This window comes from Mobula birostris, chromosome 12 (assembly GCF_030028105.1).
Source record: "Mobula birostris isolate sMobBir1 chromosome 12, sMobBir1.hap1, whole genome shotgun sequence".
Lineage (NCBI taxonomy): Eukaryota > Metazoa > Chordata > Chondrichthyes > Myliobatiformes > Myliobatidae > Mobula > Mobula birostris.
In genome coordinates, this window is record NC_092381.1 from 61,719,003 (window position 1) to 61,742,950 (window position 23,948).

The 23,948-nt window shown below is 40.4% G+C and overlaps 1 protein-coding gene across 3 annotated transcripts in view; it reads left to right on the forward strand.

Annotated features, from left to right (window-relative positions):
* The window catches only part of jak1 (Janus kinase 1), a 135,245-nt gene that overhangs the window by 11,507 nt on the left and 99,790 nt on the right, over nt 1-23,948 (forward strand). Inside the window, exon 1 of one of the 3 annotated variants that reach the window (XM_072273882.1) lies at nt 128-377. The exons of the other annotated variants lie outside the window; for them this stretch is intronic. The gene's annotated coding sequence lies outside the window, so the exon portion shown is untranslated. Of the gene's footprint in view, nt 1-127; nt 378-23,948 lie in introns of those variants that run through there. 3 annotated transcript variants of the gene reach the window in all.

Consider the following 23,948-nt stretch of genomic DNA (forward strand, 5'->3'; position numbering starts at 1 on the left):
CTCGCGCATTTCGTAATTTAAATATTTGGAAGACTACAACTCCCAGAAGGCGTGTTGAGTCCAGGGACTTTGATCGGAGGAGCTGCTCACCACGTGACTATGTCGGCGAGGCCGGGGAATAGGCCCCGCCCACTGTCAATCAACGCGATTCCGGATCGCCTACCAAGTGCAGCGCGTTGGGAGTCTTGTTCGTGTCAGGAAGTTTAAACAGCTAAAATAGTAAATATAGAGTGTATCGTAAACCAGAAATAACAACTGAACGGTTTGGAAGGCCTTCATAGTATTCTTCTGTCCGAGGAACAAAAATTGGAGGTTTTATTTTATGTTGCCCGAGGAGAATTTTCAGATAAAGACGAAGAGGCTCTAACAAGGAAGTGGTGAGTAATACGAAACAGTCGAATTCAGTGACATTTGTAAAATAGGTTGATATTTGTTAATAAATGAGAACGTTCATATGATCGCTGTTTACGGTGTTTCTTTAGAAACAAATGTACAATATCGAGCACTGTACTAAAAATTTAAAAAATACGGTCGGCGGCGATATTGTAAGTGCAGATTGTTACGATCCCTGTGATAAAGGAGCAAGGGCTTGTTATTTGACATCAGTGGAATTTCCCCTTTCCCTGAACCAGAAGTTTGGCTCCGTCAGTATGGATGGGTAACCTTTATTGGAATTAACCATACCGAAATTAGACAAGTGACATATTTTAAACCAGTTACCCAAGTTTGAATGAGTCGGCTTTGGGTGGGTGGGGGGACAAGGAGTTGGATATGGATGCCACCGTTTGTCGTGCTTCGCAGAATATGGGGATCGCAGTAGATTCATAAACACGAGAAATTCTACGGATGCTAGAAATCCAAAGCAACACACACAAAATGCTGGAGGAACTCAGTAGGTCAGGCAGCTTCTGTGGAAATGGTCGACGTTTAGGGCCGAGACTTTTCATCAGGACGGAAAGATGCCAGAATGAAAGGGTGGGGGGGGGGGCGAAGGGGATTAGCTGGAAGACGATTACATAGAACACAGAATAGTACAGCAACGTACAGGCCCTTTCGGCCCACAATGTTGTGCCCACCCTCAAACCCTGCCTCCCGTATAAGCCCCCACCTTAAATTCCTCCATATACCTGTCTAGTAGTCTTTTACACTTCACTAGTGTATCTACCTCCAAATTGGTGAAGCGAAGTGGTTAGGAAAGGTAAAGGGCTGGAGAGGAGAGTGAACCGAAGCAGAAAGGGAAGGAGGAACGGGCCCTGGGGAAGGTGATAAGGCATGTAAGAAGCCAGGGTGAGGAATGGGAGGGGGAGGGAATTTTTTTTTACCGTAAGGAGCAATCGATATTCATGCTATCAGGTTCGAGGCTACCCAGACGGAATACAAGGGGTTGTTCCTCCACCTTGAGGGCGACCTCATCTTGGCACAAGAGGAAGCCATGGAGCGGGAATGGGGATGGGAATTAAAATGTTTTGGCCACCGGAAAGTTCCTATGTTGGTGCATGGCGCAGAGGTTCCCCAGTTTATGACGGCTCTCAACAATGCCAAGTGGCCTGCATCGGGAGCACCGGGCACTATAGACGACCGCAGCGCGTTCGCCGATGAAGCGTTGCCTCACCTGGAAGAACTGATCGAGGGCCTCAGTGGAGATGAGGGAGGATTGAATGGGCAGGTGTAGCACTTTGGCCATTGGATTTCCAACGTCTGCAGAGTTTCACGTGTTTACAATGTAGATATAGGTACGACGGGTCGCATAAATCTTGCTCAATGAGAAAGAGAAGTTATAGAGATTGAAATAAAGGAGACAACAGGGGAATAGGGACATCTAGACTTGTGGGGTGTATCTGAATGCTTTTATATTTCAAAAAATAATCTATGTTGGAAACAAATCGAAACCTAAGTTCCTAATTATCCATTCCAGGAAAAAAAAAGAATAATTTTACAGAAATATGCAGAATTGCAACACGGTATTTGTCTTACTATTTTCTTTCCAAAGCCAGAGAAGGAATGTTTTTGGTAATTCCTCAGTAACAAGTTCTGTCCTGGCACTGCCATTAGACCTCCCATGAAGCAAAGAGTGAACCCATTAACTTGTTGCACGTCATCATAAATGTTCCCTTTTGTTTTGTAGTATAGGAATATACTCTTCTCAGTTGCAATTAAACTCCATTACATAACCCAAGGAGAGTTCAATAAAGGAATTCTAGGGCTGCACCCAGATGAAAAAGTTAGCTCACAGGGTGAGAGATGAGATTGAGTTTTGTGGACTGGGTCAGTAACAAATTTGGCAGCTGGTGATAACCGGCTGTTCAGAGCACCCATCTGCAAGAGTGAAGTGGGGCTCAGTTTTTGCCACATCTGTGGTGATCTGACAAACACTGCAAAAAAGATGCTCTAAAGATTGTCAAGTTGATATGAAACCAGAAGTGGAGTGGCCTCCTGATTCCTGCAGCTACACTCCTGGTGAGATCGAGCACCATGAGCTGGGTGGCTGTTAATCCCATCACCTCCAGTTATTTACCATGTTATAACAGCACTGTGCCCACCTCCTGCCATTCTTCATCACTTTAAACAAAACAGAACTATTGTTCATGATCCATAAGAGACTGCATTATTTTTAGTTTGAAACTTTTTAGAGAATGGTTATCTTTTGGGTATTATTGACAGTTTAAATGTTTTTAGATTGTTGATGGGAGAAATTGTATTATCAAATAATGTAAATAAGGTTTGAATTGTTTTAAAGTGTTTCACCTGTGTTTATTGTAAATCCTTGATTTTTTGAAGAAGAAGAAGAAGATTGAATGTTTAAGATGTGCAAAGAGATCTTTGTGGTCTTTCTACCTGAGTGCAGTTATGATATTGTTGTCCTGCTTGTCAGTTTGTGGAAAAGGTGGTGTAGTGAATATGAATTACAAAAATAGGTCCCTTGGCACAATGGATCCATGTTGGGTTTATGCTCCATTCAAATGCCTGGCTGTTTTTGCTCATTGTTATCCTCTCGTCCCTTCTCCCTCCAATGTTCAGCTTGTATGACCACAATTGAATCTATATTAATTTTAATTGTTTCCTATTCTCAATGCACTGTGGTTGAAAAAATTACTTTTGAATTCCTTATTCCATTTCTATCTTTTATTCTCACTACCTTTTTATAAATGGTCTCGAGACTAGATCTTTCCAACAATTTTCATAATTGTAAAGTCATCTCTTTGGCCACTTTATAGCTGGTTTGAAAACAGATACAATGTGTTAACAGGTATATAAGCAGACATTTTAGGTTGAAGCCTTAATGTATTTTCTCCCTTCTCTTATCATTTCTGTAATTTGGAAACCAGAATTACTAGTGCCTTGTTTTCTGAGAGATTCAGGTCACTGAGTTCCATGTATTGAATTTGGGTAAAAGATTGGATAATCAGCTCTGTCCCAACATCATAGACAATGGACAAGACAAGGAATATCTAGAAATAATTCTTCATTTCCCAGAATTTCCACTAGCCTAATTGGGAACAGTTTGGCCTCTCCCCAGAACCAATAGATAATCTTAGTAAGGATAGTTCTGGATGCATGTCTATTTCCATAAATCTATGCTACATTAACAAGGGAAAGATGTTATTGGGCCAGAGTGAGTACAGAGGAGAATTATAAGGATGTTGCCTGGAAAATTAGAACAATTCAGAGTTTTAGCTCTGAAGACAGATTGGACAGGCTTGGCTGGAATGGTTGTGTGGTTTGGAGATAAGGAGGCTGAGGAGAGTCTTACTGGAGGTGCATTAAATTATGCTGGTCTTGTATTTAGCAGTTATTAAGGATCTGTTTCTGTTATAGAGGCATTGTGTTTTTGTCTTTTGCTGTCTGTTTTAACCTCAGAAATCCGGGGTGTACTTCTAAGTTTTTGATAGATATGTTAGAGGAGAGATGGGTGGTGTGCAAGTGGAACAGGTCAAAAGCTTTAAGTTCCTCAGGGTCAATATCACAAATGACCTGACTTGGTCCAACCAAGCAGAGTCCACTGCCAAGAAGGTCCACCAGCGCCTTTACTTCCTGAGAAAGCTAAAAAAATTTGGCGTGTCCCCCTAAAACCCTCACTAATTTTTATAGATGCACCGTAGAAAGCATTCTTCTAGGGTGCATCACAACCTGGTATGGAAGTTGTCCTGTCCAAGACCGGAAGAAGCTACAGAAGATCGTGAACACAGCCCAGCGCATCACACAAACCGATCTTCTGTCCTTGGACTCACTTTACACTGCACGCTGTCAGAGCAGTGCTGTCAGGATAATCAAGGACACGACCCACCCAGCCAACACACTTTTTGTCCCTCTTCCCTCTGGGAGAAGGCTCAGGAGCTTGAAGACTCGTACGGCCAGATTTGGGAACAGCTTCTTTCCAACTGTGATAAGACTGCTGAATGGATCCTGACCCGGATCTGGGCTGTACCCTCCAAATATCCGGACCTGCCTCTCGGTTTTTTTGCACTACCTTACTTTTCCTTTTCTATTTTCTGTTTATGACTTATAATTTAAATTTTTAATATTTACTATCAATTTGTACTCCAGGGAGCATGAAGCACAGAATCAAATATCGCTGTGATGATTGTACGCTCTAGTATCAATTGTTTGGCGACAGTAAAGTAAAATAATTTTCCTGTTCCTGTGCTGTGTATTCTGTGTACCACCAACATGCAGAGGGGGCAGGGTTCTGGAACTTACTGCATGAAATGGTTGTAAAGGCAGAAGCCATTACCATATTTAAAAATGCCTGAACATACACTCAAAGAACCTGAACCTTTTTGACCTAGATCAAGTGCTGGAAGCTGGCATTAGGCTAGGTAGCTAATTTTCAACCAGCACAGAGGGAGGTCTAAAACTAGAAGGTAAATATTTCAATGAGGGAAGTAATCAAATGAGACTTGAGGGAAAAGTTTGTCATGCAGAGTGTTGTGGGTTTGTGAACAAGCTTCCAAATGAAGTGGTAGAGGTGGGTGCAACAGCAGTATTTAAAAGACACTTGGACAAGTACATCGATAGGAAAAGTTTAGAGCAGGGGTTCCCAACCTTTATTATGCCATGGACCCCCCCCCATTAACTGACAGGTCCATAGACCCCAAGTTGGGAGCCGCTGATTAAGAAGGATATGTGTCAAGCACAGGCAAGTGGAACTAGCCTAGGCAGGCAACTTCATTGGTATGGATGATTTGGGCCAAAGGGTGAGTTTCTGTGCAGTATAACTGTGTGACTATGAGTGAAATAAAGTTCAAAGTAAATTTATTATCAAGATGCGTATATGTCATCAAAGACTACTCTGAGATTCATTTTCTTGCGGGCATTTACAGTAGATCCAAGGAAACACAATACAATGTATGTAAGATTAAACACAATAGAATCGATGTAAGATTATACACAAAGAGGGACAAACATCCAGTGTGCAAAAGAAGGTGAACTGCAAATATAAAAAGAATGATAATAATACAAAAAAAATATAAAATTAAGAACAAGTTTTGAGCCAGCAGCCTGCAAGCCATCGCTGTGCATCAAGAGCGCGATCTTGAATTTTCAAAATATTACAAGTTTATAATTGTTCTTTTCCAGAGTTATCAGGATTTTCATCCTTGGGTTTATTGCAAAAGGCCATGTGACTCAGGCCATGATTTGTCACTTTCTTCGTAATTTTAGTGAAGTTCCATTGTGAGGTTGATTGGATGAAACTTGTGGGGAATTATGTAGCTTGAGTGTGTCATTCTAACATTAGTAATGTTTTAATGATTGGGTTCGCTGTAAACCATGCCTCAGTGGTGTAAAACATGAGTTCAAGCCCTTTGCTATAATCTAGGCAAAGAGTTAGGTTCACTGCTGACTGAGTTTGCACTCATGCTGTTTTTCAGATGAGTTGTTTTTGCTCTCTTAAATGGATGTAGTATACAGTATACTTCATTATTTAAAGGACTGTTTTTCCATATCCCTGGCTAATACTCAATAAACATCTCTAAAATTAGTTACCCAATTAACATGTTGATTGCCTGCTGCAATGCCTTTTTACAACATTGACTGTTTGTCACTTTCAAATCACTTTGAGATGTTCTGAAATGGAAAGGGAATGGAAAGGAATTGGTTTATTGTCACGTGCAAAGGTACAGTGAAAAGCTTGTCTTGCATTCTGATTGTATAGATCGAATGATTGCTCAGAGCATTAAGGTAAAACAAGGCAATGCAATAACAATACAGAATAAGTGTAAAATCTGTAAGTGAAAGTGCAGTGAAAGAAAACAATAAGGTGCAAGATTGTACTGAGATAGGTTATGAGACATAACCATGACATTCTTATTGAAACAGTGCATTTATCACAAAGTCTGTCTTCCATCTTAGTTCAACTGCTACATGCTATTCAATTCAGTTGTTCCTCAAGCATCTTATTGATATTTAACAGCTAATCATTTGGATCTAAATTGTTAAATCTGTCGCTTTTTCTCAAATGAAACTTCTATTTCAAGATTTACCAAGTAGTCATGTTAATCTCTAACAGAAACAAATCCACAAGCCAGAACATTTGATTGAAAGGAATGTCTGGTGAATGGTGCTTCACTAAACAGTGAAATAAATCAAATTGAACTGTTCAAGTTGGGAAGACTTAAACTAATCAGAAATGAGAAAATCTGCAGATGCTGAAAATCCGAGCAACATACACAAAATGCTGGAGGAACTCAGCAGGCCAGGCAGCATCTATGGAGAAAAGTACAGTCGATGTTTCGGGCCGAAATCCTTTGGCAGGACTGGAAGTTTGAGAAATCAATGTTCATGCCATCAATTAGGTTGAAGGTTACCCAAACAGAATATAAGGTGTTGTTTAAGTGTGGCCTTATCCCGACAGTGGAGGAGGCCGTGGGTGAACATATCGGAATGAGAAGTGAAATTAAAATGGGTGGCCACTGGGAGATCGTGTTTGTTCTGGTGGACGGAGCATAGATGCTACCAGGGATAGGGTGATAGGGTTCCTCTTGTCCTCACCTACCACCCGACCAGCCTCTGCGTCCAGCACATAATTCCCTGAAACTTCCGCCACTTCCAACTGGATCCCACCATGAAGCACATCTTTCCCTCCCCCCCCCCCCCAACTTTCTGCTTTCCACAGGGATCACTGTCCCTCCCCACTGATCTCCCTCCTGGCACTAACCCTTGCAGGCGGCACAAGTGCTACACCTGTCTCTACACCTCACTTCCATTCAGGGCCCCAAACAGTCCTTCCAGGTGAGGCAACACTTCACCTGTGAGTCTGCTAGTGTGATATACTGTGTCCGGTGCTCCCGGTGTGGCCTTTTGTATATCAGTAAGATCTGTCGTCAATTGGGAAACTGCTTCGCTGAGCATCTACACTCCGTCTGCCAGAACAAGCAGGATCTCCCAGTGGCCAGCCTTTTCAAATCCACTTCTCATTCCCATTCCGATATGTCCATCCATGGCCTCCTCCCACTTTTGGGATAAGGCCACATGGGTTGGAGGAACAACATCTTGTATTCCGTTTGGGTAGCCTCCAATCTAATCGATGGCATGAACATCGAATTCTCAAACCTCCAGTAATGCCCCCCCCCCCCCAGCCACTTCACCATTTCCCATCCCCTTGTCCCTCTCTCATGTTATCTCCTTACCTGCCCATTGCCTCCCTCTGGTGTCCTCCCCCCCCCCCGCTTTCTTTCTTTCATAACCTACTGTCTTTTTCACCAATCAACTTCCTATCCGTTTCCTTCATCTCTCCCCCTCCAAGTTTCACCGATCGCCTAGCGTTTCTCTCTCCCCTCCCCCCACCTTTCAAATCTACTCAGCTCCTTTTTTATCTCAAGTCCTGCCGAAGGGCTTCAGCCGGAAACATCGACTGTACTTTTTTTTCCATAGATACTGCCTCACCTGCTGAGTTCCTCCAGCATTTTGTGTGTGTTGCTATGATTCAAACTAAGTTAGCAGGGGGACGGGATCCAGAGTGATAGGGCTGAGGATGGGACAGTTGGTAGATAAGTGGACGCAGTATGTAGTGAGACTGTGAGGATGGATAGGCAGATGAATGGGCAAAACTACAGTAGGTGGGATGAGATGGTGTAACATGGGGGCAAAATCGAAAAGGAATGAATACAGGACTAAAGGTGTTACTTAAATAAATGCTGCATACCGAATAACTACGCTACAAAATAATAAACCTTAAAGTTGGGCAGGAATCATGTGGGCATCACTGAGACGTGCCTGAAAGAAGATCACAGTTGGGAGCTCAATAGCCAAAGGATATACTTTTGTATTGAAAGGACAGACAGGTAAGCAGAGGGCCTGGGGAAGCTCTGTTGGTAGAACATGAAATTAAATCCTCAGGCAGAGGTGACATAGGATTGGAAGAATCCTTCTGGGTAGAATTAAGAAACTGTAAGGTAGAAGGATAAACGCAAGAAATTCTGCAGATGCTGGAAACCCAAAGCGACACAAACAAAATGCTAGAGGAACTCAGCAGGTCAGACAGCATCTATGGAAGTGAATACAGTCGACATTTCGGGCTAAGACCTTCCATAGAAGCTGCCTGACCTGCTGAGTTCCTCAGGGATTTTAAGGGTAAAAGAACCCTGATGGGCGTTATATACAGAGCCCCGAATAGTAGCCAGGATGTGGGTTATAAATTTCAATGTGAAATAGAAAAGACAAAATAAGGGCAATGTTATGATAGTCATGGGGAATTTCAATATGCCTGTAGATTGGGAAAATCAGGTTGGTGCTGGATCCCAAGACAGGGAATTTTTTAGTATGCTTACGAGATGGCATTTTAGTGCAGCTCATGTTTGAATCCACTAGGGGAAAGGCAATTCTGCATTGTGTAATGAACCAGATTTTATTAAGGAGCTTAAGGTAAAGGAACTCTTAGGATGAAGTCAGATGTATCAGTATTACAATGGAGTAAAGAGAATTACAGAGTCATGAGAGAGGAGATGATTGGAACAGGACACTAGCAGGGGTGACAGCAGAACAGCAGTGGCTGGAGTTCTGTGGGCAATTTGGAAGGCACAGATTAGATACATCCCAAAGATGAATAAGTATTCGAAAAGGAGAATGAGACAATTGTGGCTGACAAGGGATGTCAAAGACAGCATAAAAGCTAAAGAGAGGGCATAAGATATTGCAAAAATTAGATGGTTAGATAAATTAGATGATGGGGAAGCTTTTAAAAATCAACAGAAGGCAAAGAAAAAACATAAAGAGAGAAAAATTAAAACATCAAGGTAAGCTACCCAATTATATCAAAGAGAATATATATTTTTAAGATATATAAAGAGTAAAAGAGCGGCAGAGTAGATATTGGACTGCTAGAAAATAAATCTGGAGAGGTAGTAACTGGGGACAAAGAAATGGCAAGCAAACTTAAGTATTTTGCATCAGTCTTCACTGTGGAAGACAATAGCAGTAGGCCAGAAATTTGAGTGTGTCAGGGGGCAGAAGTGAATGCTCTTGCTATTAATGACGAGAAGGTCCTTGAGAAGTTGAAAGGTGTGAAGGTAAATAAATCAGTTGGACCAGATGGACTGCACCCCAGAGTTCTGAAAGAGGTAACTGAAGAGATTGTGGAGGTATTAGAAATTATATTTCATGGATCACTAGATTCTGGAATGGTTCTGGAAGACTGAAATATTGCAAATGTCACTATGCTCTTTAAGAAGGGAGGGAGGCAGAAGAAAGAAGTTTATAGCCCTGTTAGCCTGATTTCAGTGGTTGGGAAGATGTTAGAATGCATTATTAAGGATGATGTTTCAGGGTACTTGGAGGCACATGATAAAGTAGGCCAAAGTCAGCATGGTTTCCTTAATGGAAAATCTTGCCTGACAAATCTATTGGAATTCTTTGAGGAAATAACAGGCAGGATAGGCGGTGGATTTTGTTTACTTGGATTTTCAGAAGGCCATTGACAAAGTGCTGCACATTAGGCTGCTTAGAAAGATAAAAGGACCATAGTATAACAGGAAAGATACTAGCGTTCATAGAAGATTGGCTGACTGGCAGGAAGCAAAGAATGGGAACAAATGTGGCCTTTTCTGGTTGGCTGCCAGTGGCTAGTAGTGTTCTGCAGGGATCGCTGTTGGCAGCTTCTTTTCATGTTACATTTCAATGATTTGGATGACTGATTTGATGGCTTTTGTGGCCAAGTTTACAGATGATGCAAAGATAGATGGAGAGGCAGGCAGTACTGTGGAAGCAGGATATCTGAAGAAGGACTTGGACATATTGGGGAAAGTGGTAGATGGAATAGGTGTAGGGAAGTATATGGCCATGCACTTTAGTAGAAGGATAATGGTGTCTAAATGGGGAGACAATTCAAAAATCCGAGGTGCAGAGGGATTTGGGAGTCCTTGTGCAGGATTCCCTAAAGGTGGTAAGGAAGGCAAATGCAATGTTAGCATTCATTTTGAGAGGACTATAATGTAAGAGCAAAGATTTGATGCTGAGCCTTTATGAGGCTGTAAAGTCTTACCAATCTTATTGGTCAGACTGCAGCTAGAATATTGTAAGCAGTATTGGGCCCTTTATCTAAGAAAAGATGTACTAGCATTGTAGAAGGTCCAGAGGAGGTTCATGCGAATGTTTCTGGAAATGAAAGGGTTAACGTATGAGGAATGTTTAATAGCTTTGGGCCTGTACCCGCTGGAACTTAGAAGAATGAGGAGGATTTTCACTGAAACCTATCGAATACCGAAAGGCCTAGATAGAGTGGATGTGCAGAGGATGTTTCCTATAGTAGGGGAGTCTAGGACCAGAGGGTACAGCCACAGAATAGAGGAGCGTCCTTTTAGAACAGAGATGAAGAGGAATTTATTTAGCCAGAGGGTAGTGAGTCTGTGGAATTCATTGCCGTGGATAGCTGTGGAGGCCAAGTTAAGGAGTATATTTAAACCAGAGCGACAGATTATTTGTTTGTTAGGGTGTCAAAGGTTACGGGGAGAAGGCAGAGAATGGGGTTGAGACAGACAATAAATCAGCCATGATAGAATAGCGGAACAGGCTCATTGGGGTTAGTGGCCTTATGGTCTTGTGGTTTAGGTGACATCATGATTCGAGGGTTTAAAACTTGTAAGGTTGTATAAAGAAGAGATGAAGTAGAATAAGAAGTCACATAATTTATGAGGACACCATAAAATCATTGCTGTGATATTTGACTGAAGACTGAGGTAGTCAAATACTTCAGTGCATAGCTACAGGGTAAATAGATACTTAATTGATCCCAAAGGAAATTAGTATCACAGTAGCATTACAGGTGCACTGATATAAATATAAGAAGAGAAGTAGAAAGGATTAAAAAAAATACCACAAACAATCTTAACAGCAAGGGAGTCATCACTTCCCCATCTATAAGTTGACTCATTATAGAGATTAATGGCTGAAGGTAGGAATGACCTCATACGGCACACACTGGAGCAGCAGAGTTGTCTTATGATGCAACATTCCTCTATTTAACAGAATAATTTTCCAGGTATTTATCATTTAATATATGTTGGTTCTAATCAGCTAACAGAAAAATGTGGTATTCCAAGAAGAGGTCAATTGCATCTTCCTGCTAGCAAGCTTTACTTAGTTATCTACTTCAGACAAACAAACTGAATACAAATGTTGTTATACTTGGGGATCCATAAAATATGATGATTAGCTTAATGCTAATAAGTTGAAAGATGTTCTGTTCTTGCAGATGTATATGAAACCATTTAACTACCTTGTGGAGGCTGGGTATGTCTAAAATTGCAAAAGCCAAAGGAGCCTTCTGCAGGCATGCTATAAAAATCAGGCATGTAATAAAGATTAGTGCTGGAAAAACTATCGGGATAAAATACTTAGTCAAAATAATTAAATAGGATCAGAGCAACACACACACTAAATAACTGAATAGAATCAGAACAACACACACACAAAATAATCGAATGGAATCAGAGCAGCGCGCGCGCGCACACACACACACACACACACACACAAACACACACACACACACACACACACACACACACACAAAATGCTGGAGGAACTCAGCAGTCCAGGCAGCATCTATGGAAAAAAGTACAGTCGATGTTTGGGCTGAAACCCTTCAGCAGGACTGAAGAGAAAAAGCTGAGGAGTAGAGGGTGGGGGGGAGGGTAGAGAGAAATGCCAGGCAATAGATGAAACTTGGAGGGGGAGGGATGAAGCAAAGAGCTAGGAAGTTGATTGGTGAAAGAGACAGAGGCCATAGAAGAAAAGAAAAAAAAGAGGGGAAGCACCAGAGGGAGGTGAATCAGAATTGAATCAGAATCAGGTTTAATATCACTGACCTATGTCATGACATTTGCTGTTTCATGACAACAGGGGGATATGTTTTTAAAAAAAAGTAAAACTACCTACACATGACTGCACAGCCAAATACCTGAGTAGTCATATTGTCAAGTTCACCAATGACACGACAGTGGTGGGGCTTATCACCAACAATGATGAGACGGTATGCAGGGTAGAGGTGGGAGAGCTTGAGGCTGGAGAAAAGCAAATAACCTCTTCCTTAATGTCAACAAGACAAAAGAGATGGTTATCAACTTCAGGAGAACCCGCACCACTCATGCCCCTCTTTATGTCAGCGGCACAGCAAAAGAAACTGTGAGCAGTTTCAAACTCCTGGAGATGCACACCTCGCACAACCTCTCATGGTCCCAGAGTCCATGCCACACAATCAGGAAAGCTCACCAACGCCTCCATTCTGAGGAGACTGAAGAGAGCTTGGACTATGCACATCTATACTCGCATTATTCTACAGATGCGCAGTAGAGAGCACTTCAGCATGCTGCCTCATTGTGGTGGACAGCGAGGCTCTACAACAGGTAGTCAAAACTGCTTAATGCATCACCAGTACCAGCCAGTCGGCTATCAAGAACATGTATGCGGAATGGTGCCAGAAACGAACCATTAAAATCATGAAGGATCCCACCCAGCCTGCTCATGGACAGTTTGTTCCACTCCCATCAGGGAGGAGACTAGTAGCATCCATCCAGGACCATCAGACTCAAAAACATTTTCTTTCCCCAAGTAATAAGGCTGATCAACATCTCCATTCACCCCTCCACAACCCCCCCCCCCACTATTTTCTTCCTGTCGGTCACCTTGAGTGGAGACACTCCTGTGCCTAGTGTCACTTTATGGACATGCATTCAATGTATGTATATAAGCTATCTTGTGTATTTACATCTATTATTGTATTTTTTGTGTGCTGCATTGGATCTGGAGTAACAAATACCTCGTTCTCCTTTACACTTGTACTGGAAATGACATTAAACAATCTTGACCATCCTGACCTATTTGTGCACTGGTTGGCAGCCAGATGGTACTTGGTATCAGTATTATGAAAGAAGAGCTTGAAAAAGTATGGCCATCATGACTGGAAAGAAGGTTTCTCAGGGTGACCTTAGTTTTGAGTACAAAAAAAGTTGATTTGGAATATAACAAACGTACATGTAAGAAGGGCATCTAATTCTATTTTGGTAACTTTTGGGATATGACATCGGGAAAATTCTTTATTTATATAATGACCGGTAGCCAGGTGGTTAAGGCATCAATCTAGTGATCTGAAGGTTGCTAGTGCGAACCTCAGCTGAGGCAGTGTGCTGTGTCCTTGAGCAAGGCACTTAACCACACATTACTGTGCGACGACACCAGTGCCAAGCTGTATCGGCCCTAGTGCCCTTCCCTTGGACAATATCAATGGCGTGGAGAGGAGAAACTTGCAGCATGGGCAACTGCCGGTCTTCCATACAACCTTGCCCAGGCTTGCGCCCTGGAAACCTTCCAAGGCGCAAATCCATGGTCACGAGACTAATGGATGCCTATATATATGTGAAATGCAGAATAAGTAAACATTGGAATCTGTGTAGCTGAGGTTTTGTTGGATTTTAGGATCCCTCTAGCTGGATGAATCAAGATGGGTTAAATTTTTTTTTTTGCCCATTATTATCTTGGATATCTTTGTGAACTTATTGCCTGTTTGGTGCATTTCTGCTCTTTTCAGTTGTAGATGTAGTTGAAAGCATTGGAAATTAGATCAGTGGTAGATTGCTTGGGTTCTGGCCTAGCACTTGCAGTATATTTTTATGTTTATTGATTTAGAGAATGTGGGTGTTGCTGGCAAAGCTAACAAGTATTGCCCATCCTTAATTACCATTGAGGACATCAAGGTGGTGAGTCATTGCTCTGAACTGGTAGAATGCTTCTAAAGAAGGAAATTCTGTATCGATGTTGTTTGAAAGATACTTCCAATTAATTATGTTCCCCATGTGTTTGCTGCCCTTGTTTTGTGGTGAAGATTTGAGAGATGCCCGTGGCATGAGCCAGGCTATAGCTAACTGTAGTGCAGAGCCTTCTGAAGGGTGAAACTCCATTGCCAAAAATAACTATCTCTTTTGCCTCAGGGCTCCTTGTTGATGAATGTTGTGTCATCAGGGTTTTCTCTGGGATTGGATGGCAGTTCCATAAAGCAGACATTTGAATTTGTCTTTTAATGTTCAGTTCTCTTACTCCATTTTTATATTTACTTTTAATTTGGTATCTTTCTACAAATCTGATATTCACAGAACTAATCTTCATTGAAGATTTGGAAAAAGTGAGTGTAGCATCATTTGTGACATGATATAGCCGAACAGTAGTTTGCTTTCACCCACCATATACAAACAAAATGGGTTAAAGAGCGAAATCAATTGGCAGGAGGAATCCATTTGAACCTTTAAACCTTTTCAGCTATTTGGGAAAATCTTGCTGATTTTCTACCTCAAGTGGTATTTTCCTGCCCTATCCCCATATCCTTCGAACAATCAGAAAAATATGCATTATTGTTTTGAATATTTCGGCCTCCATAGCCACCATGGTAGAAATTTCCAAAGGTTTGTTCTGCTTAAGTAAAGAGACCATTTCTCCCCTGGATTCCTTAACTGGAGAATTAATGTCCATCCTCTCAAGCCCTGTAATAATATTTTAAGTTTTCAAGTATTCAAGTATTTTAAGTATTCAGTGAACTCTCCCCATGGCAACTATAGCCTCTTTTTTTAGGTAGGTCAAAACTACGCGTTGTACTCCAGGTATAATCTCAACATAATTACAGCAAGAATTGTAACTGGAATTCATTTCATCTGCACCAAAGCTGAATGCTCAATTTAGAGGCTCGTGTCTAGTTGTTGGAATAGTCAAGCCTAGAGATGGTAAAATGCAGATGAGATGTCAACAAGAGATGAGCTGAAGTGGGAGCAAATGTATGGAGGTGGAAGTAGACAGGCTTAATGGTAGAATGAATATGTGAGCACCTTGGTGTGAAATAAGACCGCAAATTCCAAACTCTCTGGTTTTGAATACTTCCCAAGGAAAATTAGTGAGTAAGGAATCAAGTTTGTTAAAATAACCAAAATGGAAGTTTTTTGTACTCACCAGTGTTTAGTGGAAGGTTTTGGACTCCCCAGGAGATTCCTGGACAAACAATGTCGACAATGGTGTGCAGAGGTCAAGAAGTAAGGCAGAGGTGAAATCTGGTACTTCTGTGTTTAGATAATGTTTATGTGGAGGAGTTGTAACAAATCCTTGAGAGACACCGGATAAAATTCTACTTGGGTGAGCAGAGGAGCCATTGTGGTTGATTTCTGAGTAGGAATGTATAGGTAAGAAAGGGGCCAGGCGAGTGTAGCCTCATTCAGCTGGATAATGATAGAGAGGTTTTGAAGTGAGGTTGCATAATCACTGTGCCAAAGCAATATGACAAGTTATGAAGAATAGATTTCCTCTTCCATGGTCTTATTAGTTGTCATTAGCTCTTTCTGCATGACGGCAGGGGTTCAGACAAATAGTTCTGTCTTGGACGGGCCCGATGCCGGCCCCCTAGGCCTGAGTCAACATAGTAGTAGTAGTGGACGGGCATAAAAGTGGGAGGCTGTTACAATTTCAAGGACTTCTGGGAGGAAAGGGAAACTGGAAAGAGAATAGTTCGTTCTGATAGATTTGAGGTTTGATTTTTTTCCACCGTAGGAGAAAGATGATGGTATATTTAAATGATAGTATTTGAGCATAAACTCTCAGTACTTTTAGCTAATATGGAGATAAAAGTGAGCACTTGAGTGGTTATCTGTTTTATGGAAATGAGGTCACAAGAACAGGAAGAGTGTTTGGAGAGCTTATTCAGCTTGATAAGGCATGTAGGGACATAGGAAGGAAGCTGTTCAAATTGAAATGAGGAACTTGCAGGAGTGAACAATGAAAGTTCACCCTGGCAGGCAAGGAGAAGGAAAAGTTGTGGCAGAGTTAGTTGATTAGATGATCTCCAAGTTATTGAAAATAAGCTCACAGAATTTTGTATTCAAGATGTCTGGGGTTTATGCAGGTGGTTTGCAGTAGAGAAGAATATGGTTACATTAGCAACATGGATGTGTCTGTAGTTATGAGTGGTTTTAGCTGGTGGTAAATTACTAAACCCATTATTTGGCATATCTGTTCAAGTCTTGGCATAAGTGCACACTGACAGAGTAAACAAGTGTAATGGTTTTGTTTGGAATTAAGGGAAGTAGGTGAAGGCAAGAGTGTGGTTAAGTTAAAGTTAAATGCAGAATACAAGGATAATGTCTGGTAAATTAAAATTTTGCAAGTGAACTGGTTAAGAGTATTTCAGTGTACAGAAACCAAGGAAAGGGTGTCATTGATGGTGAGATAATGTGTTTAGAGAGCAAATGTTCAGATGTGACACTTCTCTGGTTGATGTATTGGACATAGTGAACTTGTATGTTAAAGCTAAAGAGATGGCTATAAAATTGGATTGGGAAGTTTTATATGATGGATAAGATTGTGAGTACATTGAACTCTGAAGGCAATGATGAAATACAAACCATCTCAATAGTCGTGGAGAGCAGTTTTTGAAATTGCAGTAATTAGATGCTAGCATTAAATAATCTAAATCTGCTGTGTTAATGTAATCAAATATAATGCTTCTATAATTGACGATGCGTACTGGCAATATTCAAACAAAATGCTATCTTATTCTCAAAAGACTAGGCCCTGCATAGTTGCAATGTTTATTAGGCATAAATCTTGACGTGTTGGGTAGGGACAGATCAAGCTGCAAAAATGCTAAGAAAGCAGCTTTGATAGCTGGCTAAATGTGGCCCTTGGCATGGCCAAGTGATAGCATGGTCAAAGTATTGTAAATGTTTCTGATCATCAGAAATTTGTAAATAAAAAAATCTGAAGCTATTAAGACAATCAGTTTTTAGAAGCAAAAACAAAACAATTGAAACATTAAAATATTTAAATAACTCATAATTATCAAAAAAATGTAAATTAAGCAAAACTTGGTCCATACTCTCCATTCAATTAAAGGAGATATTATTTAGGTGCCAGGTCCAACCAGGTTTATCTGAGTGTGTTCCACATAGTACAGGCTGGAGATTTATTGGAACATTGTACTTTGCTGCTGAACTTCATCAGGAACCCAGGAACAGTCAGGAAAGTTGTGGTAAGCCAGTGCATTTCTGTTTATGCATACTTGAACAGGAATTCCAAACCTGATGTATATTTTGGTCAGCAGTAATTCAGGTTGGTGATGTTTATTTAGTATTACAGATTGAGTACCCCTTATCCAAAATTCCAACCTCTGAAAACATGGGAAATCTTGAATGTTTCTTGAGCACTGGCATGACATCACAAATAGAAAATTCCACAAGGTGTTGGGAAGGTTCCTAGGTGATGCATAGGTTTCTGCACATTACAGACAGTTCTGAGAAGTGACCTGATGTGTGTAATATACAGAAGTTAATAACAAATAGAAAAACACTGCATAAAGCAAAAAATTGAGATCTTGATTGTGTATTGAAAGGGTAGGTTCTTCACCATTGGAGTGAAGCTATGCTGCTTAATGGTATGCTGATCATCAAAGATCTATCATGACAAACTGAAGGTAATTGTGAATATTCAGGCTGATTGCAGAAATTTAAGAAAAGGCAAAGCATTACGTTTGTAAAGATTTGTGGTGATAAAGAGTCTACTGATCAAGAAACTGCGGAGAAATTCATTAAGGAGCTTGTCAAGATTGTCACTGATGAAAATCTAAAATGTTCAACAGCTACATCAGTACATATGTGTGATAGAACAAATATAAGATGAAGACTGCTTACCAGTAGCACATAAACTGTCGGAAATGATGGCAATCCCAAACTATATGTTCCAAAATCCAAATCTGGAACACTTTTGCCCCAAGCATTCTGGATAAGGGGCGTTCAACCTGTATAACCATCATTATTGTAAATGTGTTTTTCTAAATCTGTTGTTGAGTTATGGTTTAAGGCAGAGGTTCTAAACCAGGGTTCTGCGAGAGATTGTGATTTAAAAAAAAATAGATACTGTTTTTGAACTTTGTGCAGTGCTAGTGTTCGCAGTGGCGGCAGTAGCCAGGCAGACCCGTTAGCAATCTCGTTAGAGGTCTGGCAGCCCAGTGTGGCTGAGCTCAGGAGCCACTGATCATTGGTGAGCGCTACTTTCAAGAAAATGGTAGACCAGATTTTGCTGAGTGCGAAGATGAAGAATGGCTGCAGAAACTCTCCTACTTAGCAGACATTTTTCGTCATATGAACCCGTTGAACAAGTCTCTGCAAGACCCTGGAGAAAATGTTTTGACTTCAAGTGACAAGGTTCTTGTATTTAAAAGGAAACTGAATCTTTGGAAAAATCATGTTGCAAAAGGAAATCTTGAAATGTTTCCACTGCTGCTTTGGTTTGAGAATGAGGAAGGATATCACGAAGTCTCAAGTCTTATTGAAAACCACCTGGGAGAACTGCAGAACAAAATTGAACAGTATTTTCCCTCGCTTTCAACACAAGCGTATTACTGGGTGAGGGACCCTTTTTTTGTATCTTCTGCTCAGCCTGAGAACTTGACTTTGAGAGAAGAGGAAGAACTTTGAGTTGCGATCTGATCGCGTACTCAAGATGAAATTTACTGACCTGCCCCTGGGCAACTTCTGGATTTCTGTGAAAGAAGAGTATAGGAAAGTAATGGACATTTTGCTGCAGTTTTCAACTTCTTGCATGTGTGAGCAAGCTTTTTCTGGTTTAATAAGCATCAAGAACAAGGATAGAAATCATCTCATTTCAGTTGAAGCTGAAATCCATGTGTGTTTATCTCAAGTTCAACCCAGAATTTAGTATTTGTGCAGCAGAAAACAAACCAAGGTTTCACATGCTAGGCCCACCTATATTTGAGCCTAATCATGTCACTTAGTAAGAAAATGTGTTTCCAAAGCCTTATATAAAATTGTGTCTTAAGCTATAGTTTTATTGATATTCCTTATGGTCTTTAGTAACTTTAGTATTCAACATGGTCAGTAAAATTTCATGCTGTAAATAGCATAAATTAAAATTCATTTACAACCTTTATTTAATTTAAATCTACCAAGCCTACCTTTTAAAAGAAACTAAATTCCATTTTGGGTTAAGCCAGTTATTTAACAGAAATTTATTATGTTTGCCTTGTGAGTTTTTTAATTTTATGAAAAGATATGAAATAGATTTATTTCAAGAAAGGTAAGTTAGGCTTAACTACCTGTTTTTTTTTTCAAGAAAGGTTGGCTAAAAATTCATTCTCTACTCAGAAGAGCAATGACAATTATCTTTGGATTATTATATCTACAATTTACTGGTCACGCTAATATGCGGTAAATGTAATTTTTATTCAGGGGTTCCCTGAGACCTGAAAATTATTTCAAGGGTTCCTCCAGGGCAAAAAGATTGAGAAAAGCTGGTTTAAGGGTTTGAAGGCTAATAAATGTATTTCATATTTTAAAAAGCAGCAGTAGATAAACAGAGTTATGTCTTGGCCTCTGTCTCCTGTACATATTAGCATTTCTCTTTTGATGAATTGTCCAGGTCTGATGAAATTGTTCATCATAGATTAGATAACAAGGGCACAGACCCTTCAGAAACTCCCAGCTACTCATGAGTTTAGTGTGTTTTGAGTCTAGTAAACACTCAGACTTGCTATATCTAAAACTTTCTTACATGCAGATTTTTGAATGTTATTTTCTTTAGAAATCCAAGTCTACATAAAGTCTTCATAAAGCAAATAGTCTCACATTCTATAACCAAACAATTTTTTTGATAAACAAAATAGATATCAAGAGCATATTTAATTGGGAAATAAAATTTATTTCCATTTTTTGAGGAAATATGTAATTACAATTTGAAGCATAATTTTTTTCCCAAATTTCTCTTTGAGAGCTTAATTGATGTAAAGTCAGGTTAAAAAAAAAAAGAGGAGCCCAATGTCCAATGACTAATTTAGAGTTTTGGCACATGAGGAAATTGCTAGGAATTAAAGTATCAGAAATTGATTACTTATTCCTGAGGCTTATTGGACTTTATTGAAACAGTGTAAGAGTATAAAACATAGGCACGTCAGAGCAGTGGTAGGAGAAAGGATTGAAACTTCAACTCATTCTTGCAGATGGAATGGGTGCAATCTTCAAAGTGCTCACTTAACCTGCATTTAATTTCACCATTTACTGCACACTGTGACCCCGGTATGTAGTGCACTTAACTAGTTGTACAAAAAAGTATCTGTTCTGGCTGAGAGAAACAATGTACATTTAAATGGCAGTTTTTGCAAAACAGGAATCTGACAGCCAGACAGATTGCATACCTAATGTATACAGAATGCTATTTAATAGGCGGAGTTGCATAGCAAAACAGAACTAGATCAACAGTGTATTTCAACTACTCAAACCAGTTCTGTAAATAAGAGTGGATTAGGAATTTACAAATCAGGTTTGTGTTGCTTAATCAGAAACAAAGTGGCATTGATAGGGAGCAATAGTGATCCTAGAACATAGAACAGTACAGTACATGAACAGGCCATTCGGCCCACAGTGTTGTGTCAAGCTAATTAAATTAGTACTCAAATGTCTAACTAAACGAATCTCTTCTGCCTACACAATATCATCCAACTCTTCACTTTCATTATAACATACAAGATGACTGTTGATTTTCATAATTCCTAACCAGTTGAAGTAGTGAAATCGTTTCATTTTCATTCCTGGCCATTTCTGGCATTGCCAAGCCTGAATGCTTGAAACTGCAGTGATCAAAACAGCTCTAAATTGTCTTGCTGTTGTTTCTCACCAACTATCAGTGACAAAAAAATCACTGCTTTTTGAACACAAACACAAGTACCAAAACTATTTTAAAAACTGTTTGCTCTAAGCACAGTGTAGTATCTAATTGCCATGCAATTGACGTTAGTTGGAAACTGTTAAGCAACAGTCTCCTGTCCCAATTAAGTGGCATAGTGCCCAAATAAACTAAGGGAGTCCTGGTTATTTTCTCGATTTAGTTTATGTTCTTCAAAAGTTGTCCCAAATAGTGGGTAGGTAACTGAAATCCACTGTGCTCAGCAAGTTGATTTGGGTTATTTCATTGTGAAAAGATCAATCTGTTTTTCTTTCCACAGATCCACCCTGACCTCGTGAGTTTTTTCTGCATTGTCTGTATTTATGTGAAATTAATATTTCATAGCCAGATAGGGGATTTGACAATAATGATCGCACTGTGATATTTAAAAACTTGCACTGTTGAGTGCATCCACCCTAAATGTTTTAGCCATTCTCTGTGTGGAATTAGTGATGTGTCTTTTGCACATTGGTTTGAGGAACTGAGGATATTGGGAAAAAAAATCATTTTGAACCTATGTAACCTCTGGCTAAAAGAATCATTGAGACTGAATAGGAATTTTTAAACTGAAGTAAACTGTCTCTTCAGCAGTTAGCTAAGACAAACTCATTACCAGTTCTCTTTGGCTTACAGAGAGACATTGGGAGGTTGATAACATTATGCTTTGTACCCTCATTTGAGTAAAGGGAGGAGGACTCACTGATAAGGACAGGAGTGAACATCTGTCTGGAATTAAGTCAGGGCCTTGCAAAGGGAATAACTGATAAGGAATCCATCTGTACATCCATCTGTAATTAAACCTTGATTTAGTGGACTCTATTATCTAAGTAATTAGGTTTTGCACCAACAGACTTGGTGGGCATAGCAGTTCTAATAACGTCTTGCAGTAGTAATGTATGGGGCTTACTATGTATAACTATGTGGCTGTAACCTGACTAAGGGAGTCCACTTGTTAGATGGTGGCAGTACTTACGTGCCTTCCCTTTGACAACTGGGTCTCAAACTCCTGCAGGAGAGTGCACAATAAACTGTGATGACGATAAGAAGCTGGTCTCCTAAGTTTTACTCAGATTCGACTTTAACAGGTTGTTTGTCTGTCTTTCCCTGTGTATAGTTTCTCATAAATTCTATTGTATTTATTTTCCTGTAAGTATCTGCAAGAAAATGAATCTCAAGGTAGTATGTGATAACATATACTGTATGTACTTTTACTCTGCCCAGTACAGCATGTACTTTGTTAGAAATATTTAGGCCAGACCACCTCTGTGAGTTCTTGTGGGACTGTTCGTGGGGATGCTTTAAGAACCCTTTGTCTCCTGTTTGATAGGAACATCTGTAATTGTGTATTTACCATTGTAGTTGCCAGAGAGAGCCAGAGTCCTGAGAGCTTTTGGCTTTAATTTTGTTGTTAGCTAAAGATAATGATTCCCAGATACAAGCCTCTGGTGTTAGTAGCCAACAAGTTGAAAGGCCTGCTTAGATAGTCACCAATACTATTTAAATAGCTTTCCATGTGCTGTGTGTCATCTATAGAATACCCTTACAGGGATTTTGTTAAATTTTTGTGGGTATTACCCATTATGTAATTCAACATTGCAACAGTTAATAGTTCTTTGAAAATAGAGTGAGGTAGGAAAGTGAGCATCTGGTGGTCAAATGTCCATTTTCTCTGCTGAGGGAGTTTCTGCCATCTTCCTGCTAGTGGTGTATATTTCACCTCTGGCCAATATCAGGCAGGCATTGGAGGAGTTGAGCACCATGATCAGGAGTCACAAAACAGCACAACTTTCCCTATCATTTTGGGGGATTCAACCTGGCCAGTTTAAAGAAGTTGTTAACCAGAGGAGCCAATAGACTTGACCACAGTTACACCACCATTAAAAATGTTTATTGAGCCATCTCACACCGGAACTTTGGGAAGTCTGATCACCTAGTTGTATTCTACTTCTTGTGTACAAGCATAGAATGAGGACCACAATACCAGTGGTGAGGACCACAAAGGTATGGTCAAGGGAGGCAGAGGAGTGCTTACAGGATTGCTTTGAATTGATGGATGGGACAGCAGTTATGGATTCATCTTCGAAGCTGAATGCATACGCCACAGTTGTCACTGACTTCGTCAAGACCTGTGTGGATGAGTGCATGCCTCTAAGAAGATATTGGACATGCCCAAACCAAGAGCTGAGGATGGGCCAGGAGATCTGCGATCTTTTTGAGGGCTAGATCTGCAGTATTCAAGACAGTGTGGCAGGCCCTATTCCACACTGAATCTCTAGGTAGATAGAAAGATAAATAAATTAATCGGTGGCATTCAAAATCAGTGATCCAGAACTATATGAGAAGTCCAGGTATGCCCGAGGGAAGGCTATTTTAAGAGCAAGAAAGCAATTCTGATTGAAGTTAGAGACGGAATCAGATGCACATCAGCTCTGACAGGGTTTGCAGGCCATTACTTCCTCAAGGCAAACCTAACATCATGAAAGACAGTGATGCTTCACTCCCAGATGAGCTCAACACACTTTACACATGCTTTGAAAGGGAGAATATAACTACACTGGTGCGAATCCCTGCAGCACCTGGTGATCCTGTGATTGAAGCCAGCATCAGAACATCTTTCAAGAGGGTAAACCCTTACAAAGCATTAGGTCCTGATGGTGTACCTGGCAGGGCATTGAAAACGTGCCAACCAGCTGGACAAGTTCACCTTCAGTTTCTCACTGCTGCAGTGGAGATGTTACATCCTCCCCAAACCT